The sequence below is a fragment of the Danio rerio genome, chromosome 14 (genome assembly GCF_052040795.2).
Source record: "Danio rerio strain M-AB ecotype USA chromosome 14, GRCz13ab, whole genome shotgun sequence".
Lineage (NCBI taxonomy): Eukaryota > Metazoa > Chordata > Actinopteri > Cypriniformes > Danionidae > Danio > Danio rerio.
This window is the reverse complement of record NC_141034.1, coordinates 4,111,487-4,117,500: the sequence shown is the minus strand read 5'-3', so window position 1 is coordinate 4,117,500 and position 6,014 is coordinate 4,111,487. Positions and strand designations below refer to the sequence as shown.

Here is a 6,014-nt window from a genome sequence, read left to right as displayed (position 1 = left end):
ACTGTCAGTGGGCGTTGTCTTTCGGATGAGACGTTAAACCGAGGTCCTGACTCTCTGTGGTCATTAAAAATCCCATGGCACTTCTCGTGAAAGAGCAGGGGTGTAACCCCGGTGTCCTGGCCAAAGTCCCTCAATCGGCCCTCACGATCATGGCCTCCCAATCATCCACCTGAAATATGCTCGATCACCGTCTCTTCACTCCACCAATAGCTGGTGTGTGGTGAGCGCACTGGCGCCGTTGTCCTGTGGCTGCCGTCGCATCATCCAAGTGGATGCTGCACACTGGTGGTGGTGTGGAGAGACCCCCCTCATGATTGTGAAGCGCTTTGGGTGTATAGCTATACACAATAAATGTGCTATATAAATACACATTACATTAGACATTACATTACACTGCATGACTTTACAATGGAAGAATCAACAACAACTTTATATATAAAGAAAACAACTCTAGTTAGTTTACAATCATGAAGTTATGTTTAGTAAAATGAAATGACACAGGGAAAAAAAAGTATTGAACATGTGAAGAAAGGAAGGTGTAGAAAGGTAGTGAAAGCCCAGACAGCAGCTGAAATCTCTCAGTAGCTCTACAGAAACCCTCTGTCCTTCCTCAGTGTAAATGAATATGACCTTCAGTCCAACATCTACATTAGCTGGAGGATGAAGATGAAACCAGGGTGGACATTTCAGCAAGACAATGATCCAAAACACAGCCAAGGAGACTCTCGAATGCTTTCAGAGAAAGAAAATCAAGCTGTGGCCCAGCCAATCACCTGACTCAATGCCAATAGAAAATACAAAATGAAGCTTAGATTTGATGGACCCACAGAACCATCCAGATTTTCACACTCTGTTGAAGTCTGTGAGAAACTCACACCTGAGCAATGCATGTGACTTCATTCCACACATGAGAGGCGTCTTTAACTCTCTACCGCATACATTATGATTAATCTGTAAAAAAAAAAAAAAAAAAAACAATAATATATATATATATATATATATATATATATATATATATATATATATATATATATATATATATATATATATATATATATTGTTTTTTTTTCTTAAAATTGGCTTAACTTGAAGTGCTGTAAAATACATTTTGGAAAAAAACTTTTTTTAAGGTACTTTATGAAATGTCATCATAACTTAATGGAGGTGATGTTTCAGATTTTTTTGTGGATCTGACATAAGTTGATCCTTTGTTTTTATTGACGTTTACATTTGCATTTAGCAACTACTCACAATAAACGCCAGTCTGTCACAAATCGCGCAACAGAAAAACACTGGATGTCATGTGACTTAACCAAAGCACATCATTGGCTACTCTAAGGTCTTCTCTTTCCAATAATGATAAAAAAAAAAAAAAAAAAATATATATATATATATATATATATATATATATATATATATATATATATATATATATATATATATATATAAAGAAGTGGCAGGGATATGAACATAAGTATCATGTTGCCATATGGTTACGCCGTGCAGTAGAGGGTTAAGCTGCCATCACCATTAAATACATCTCAGTAGTTCAGTGCTTTCTTTTCATTCCTATTACACAGAACTCATTTATTTATTTTTGTTTTGTTTCATTTTTATGTTTCTATTGTTTGGGTTTTACCGAAATCTGATTTAATTCTATGCCATTAGCTTCTTTAGAAATATTATTCCCAGGAAAAAAAAACCATGACACATTCAATACTTATTTCCCCCACTGTATATCTTTAAAGTCCCAGGGGCTAAATCTCCTCATAACCCTCAGCTGCGTGGGTTAATGGCCAGCGCCATCACCTGCATCTGACAGGTTGTGGAACAGCAGAAATCATCCAGCTGCGTCTAAAGCTCATTCCTTTTAAGTTTGCCTGAGTGAAGATGCAGCAAAGTTCAAAGGAAAGTTACCTTTCGATGCGTGCTCTCCGACCGGGACCCTCTGCTCTGTTTTCTGCTGCTCTCTCTCTCTCTGAATGGTTTGGTATTTGGCATTGTTTTCTGGCATTGCAGTCAATGTCCGGAGAGGGTCTGCATCTGGAGAAACAATCCTCTTTTTCTCACGCTATAGTGCATCTCAATTAAGCTCCAGGGCTCTGGTCTAAGCACACTCATTTGGCAAAGAAGAGTCTGCTTCTTTCTTTTTTATGTCGTAAAGAAGCTGTTTGGAATGTGCAGCGAGATGCTTTTCCGGCGTTGGCAGCAAAATTGTGACCTTGATTTAAAGCTGCATATAATGAAACATCTACACATTTTTTTTGAGCTTCATCTCACTCCAGCAGATTTAAAAAACCAATGTCCAAATCAGTTAGAGTGAACAAACCAATCATTAAATCCAAAGCAGTATATTTTTAGTATTGTTTTATTTTAAGGAACTCTTGATATTAATTTAAACCGTGATGTTTACTCCTAATTGGATTATTAGAAAGTTATTATGGCCATTTATATATATATATATATATATATATATATATATATATATATATATATATGTGTGTGTGTGTGTATGTATATACTTTATTTTTTCAGGTAGTGAATATAAAGTAAAATTATATATATATATATATATATATATATATATATATATATATATATATATATATATATATATAAAAATTTGTGTTTGTATATATATATATATATATATATATATATATATATATATATATATATATATTTATATATATATGTGTGTGTGTGTGTGTGTGTGTGTGTGTGTGTGTGTGTGTAAATGACTGCAAGTGAAAAACACCCTACATTGATGTGTATAATTAAGCAGCTTTTCTTTCACGTTGTTAAATGAGCTTAACGCGAGAAGGACTAAATACTAAAGAAAGCTAAATTAAGGCATAACCATTCGACAAGAAATTCTCGCAGGGGCAGCAAGACAACACGAAATGAGGATAGGAAGTGAGGATTTTAAGACTTAAGGCGAAGATTTAGCTGTTAAACCAAGAACTAAACCATCAGGAACTCTTTAATCTGACCGAAGTCTTCAAAAGTACAAAGTGTCTGGTTCACAGAGACTTTGCAAGGGTGAAACATAACTCTGCTTCATAAACTATATAGAACTGATTTTTTTTGGACCGATGACAGATTCAGCTTAATTGGACATAAATAAATAAATAAATAAATAAATAAACTCTCAAAATGAACTTATTGTCAAATTCTGGAAGACAAATTCTTCAATCAGTGGTACATGGAAAAGCTTGAAGTCTCAAAGTCTTCAAAGAGCATATTCCAGGTAAAAAAAAACAAGTTAAAAAAAGGTAGAACCATGTGTAAAATATTACATATTACCAGGGCCAGACGGAATCTGCGGACGTTTTTCGCTATTTCTGCTGAGAATTTTGGTTAAAATCTGCAGATTTCTGCGGAATTATTTTGGGAGTATCATAACTAAAACCTTAATATACTAAATAAAAAGTAATAAATTACTGAATACAAACTGAATAAATTCAAATTTACACATTTACTCAAGTAAACAAACAAAATTAATAACGGGCTAAAAATCTGCAGAAATCTGCGGAGTTGTATGGAAAATCTGCGGAATTCTGCGCGCGCTGATTCCGTGTGGGCCTACATATTACCAAATAATACCATATTATAATGTTTTATAATGTGCAATGGCACAAACCTGGAAGAAAAAGTGTTTTTTTTTCTAAGCACGTCGGTGACGTCACAAATGGGCTCTTTTAACAGTGTCCAAATTAGCATTTAGTAGAATCGCTGTTGGTTTTTAGTAGTGTTAGTATTGTATTTTGGTAAATTATTGTGTTTATGGAGGCTGCACAAACTCCAGCCTGTCAGGATATCAAGTCCGCAAGTTTTCAGTCACTGTTTTTTGTGCTTGGTTGAGTTTTGCGCATGAGATGATAAACCAGATAAAACTGAAAGCTGGCGCGGGTACAGCAGAAAACATGCTCTCGGATCAGGCAGAGAAGCAACTCGATGAAAATGTGAACTGTGCAACTTTTTTTTTCCTATCAGGCTTCTCTGGGAAACTCTATCAAGATTTTTTTAACCTTTACAATGTCTCTAAGAAACTGACATCTTGTACTTGTGGAGATTCCCAGTAAGCTGCTCTTCTGGAAGAATGAAGTTTCAACTGGATTCTGTGGATATTAAAGTTGAAGCCAGAATTATTAAACAGCTTTTATTGTAGCCAAAATAAAACAAATAATCTAAAAAAGAAAACCGTCACAAATATCTTTAAGAATCACCGAAGACCACGGATCCAGCTCAAATCAAAACTTAATTGCTACATGTTCAATCCACTTAAATTGTAAAAAATAATGAGCTCACATAACTCATTTATGTTGGCCGAACACAAATCGATTGTGTGGAACCCAATTTTACAGTGTATAAAAGTGTATCATAATATCTGCTCTCCCTGGCCCCAATTTGAGTCGTGCTGTCCTCCCACAAACAGAGGCTCTACAGCAGAGACGTGCTGATTCAATACTGTAATGCTACAATAAGAAGGTCTCATTGGCAGAAGCTCTGCGCCATAAACACTTCAGATCCCGCCACGGGGCTCTTCATCACACGAGTGCCCTTGAACGAGGATCATTACCCCCTTGTACTTTAGGGAAGCTGTCCCGGTCTGACCCTCAGTTTCTGCAGAACCCTGACTCCAGCAGACATCTGTGGGCAGATGAAATGCTGCCTGTGCTTGTAACAAAAAAACGAAATAAAAGCGACTCGTAAGAGCAAACAAGTTAATGAAGTAGAAATATCCTTCACGGGAAGCCACAAAGGACAGACTCTCTCACACCGGAACTGACCTGTACTCAGTACGCTGCTGTTGAAGACAGTGAATTTAATGAACAACTTTTTAAACAAACTCTTTTTACTGCAAAACAGGAGATGTTGTGTTTTTATTTTCACATTAATTAGGTTTTATAATTTGTCATGCTTTGAGCAGTGATTAACATTGTTAGTTGTGGCTACTGACATCGGAAATTATTAATTCTTGCTAAAAACTAATCACTTTTGTCCCTGGAAATCTCTATTAACCTTTATAAACTGTTTTTTAAATAGGGTAAAGGTAAGTAGTGCGTGAATAATCGCTAATTGATGTGCAATGGATTAAGCGTATAGATCTTTCAGCCTTTCCTTGATAAAACCTCAATATTTATATATTATTTAGTTATATGAAACAGTTGGACTATACAGCATAAGTACACTACCTGGCAAAAGTCTTGTCGCCTATCCAAGTTTTAAGAACAACAAATAATAACTTGACTTCTAGTTGATTATTTGGTTGAGCATTTGGTACAACTGATGACCAACTAAACTTCTCTGACCACATTTCTAGAACTGCTCGATCTTGCAGATTCGCACTCGATAACATCAGAAAGATCCGACCCTTCCGATCTGAACATGCAGCTCAACTCTCTACTATCCGGGCTTCCAGCTAACTCTATCAAACCTCTTCAGCTGCTTCCGAATTCAGCAGCACGAGTGGTCTTTAATGAACCTAAAAGAGCACATGTCACTCCGCTGCTCATCCGTTTGCACTGGCTGCCAGTTGCTGCTCGCATCAAATTCAAAGCTCTGATGTTTGCTTACAAAGCGACTTCTGGCTTTGCTCCTTCTTATCTGCTCTCACTTCTGCAGATTTATAGGCCCTCCAGAAACTTGCGTTCTGTGAATGAACGTCGCCTCGTGGTTCCATCCCAAAGAGGGAAGAAAACACTTTCCCGAACTCTCGCGTTCAATCTGCCCAGTTGGTGCCCTAACTAACTAACTCCCTAACTGCATCAGAACGGCAGAGTCACTCGCTGTCTTCAAGAAACGACTAAAAACTATTTAGCCTCCACTTCCCTTCCTAATCTGCAATTGCATATCTGGTTCTACCGCTAACTGTACTACAAAAATAAATAAATTATAAAATAAATAAACAAATAAAATTTAAAATAAATAAAAAATTACCAATGTTTTGCTTCTTAGACTTTACACGCCTGAAACTTGCCTACAGCACTTGTTCATTGTTGCTCTTATAG

The 6,014-nt window shown here is 36.4% G+C and overlaps 1 protein-coding gene across 1 annotated transcript in view; it reads right to left on the bottom strand.

Moving 5' to 3' along the window:
- The window catches only part of LOC147833832 (uncharacterized), an 863,518-nt gene that overhangs the window by 795,160 nt on the left and 62,344 nt on the right, over window positions 1–6,014 (bottom strand). The window lies entirely within an intron of this gene.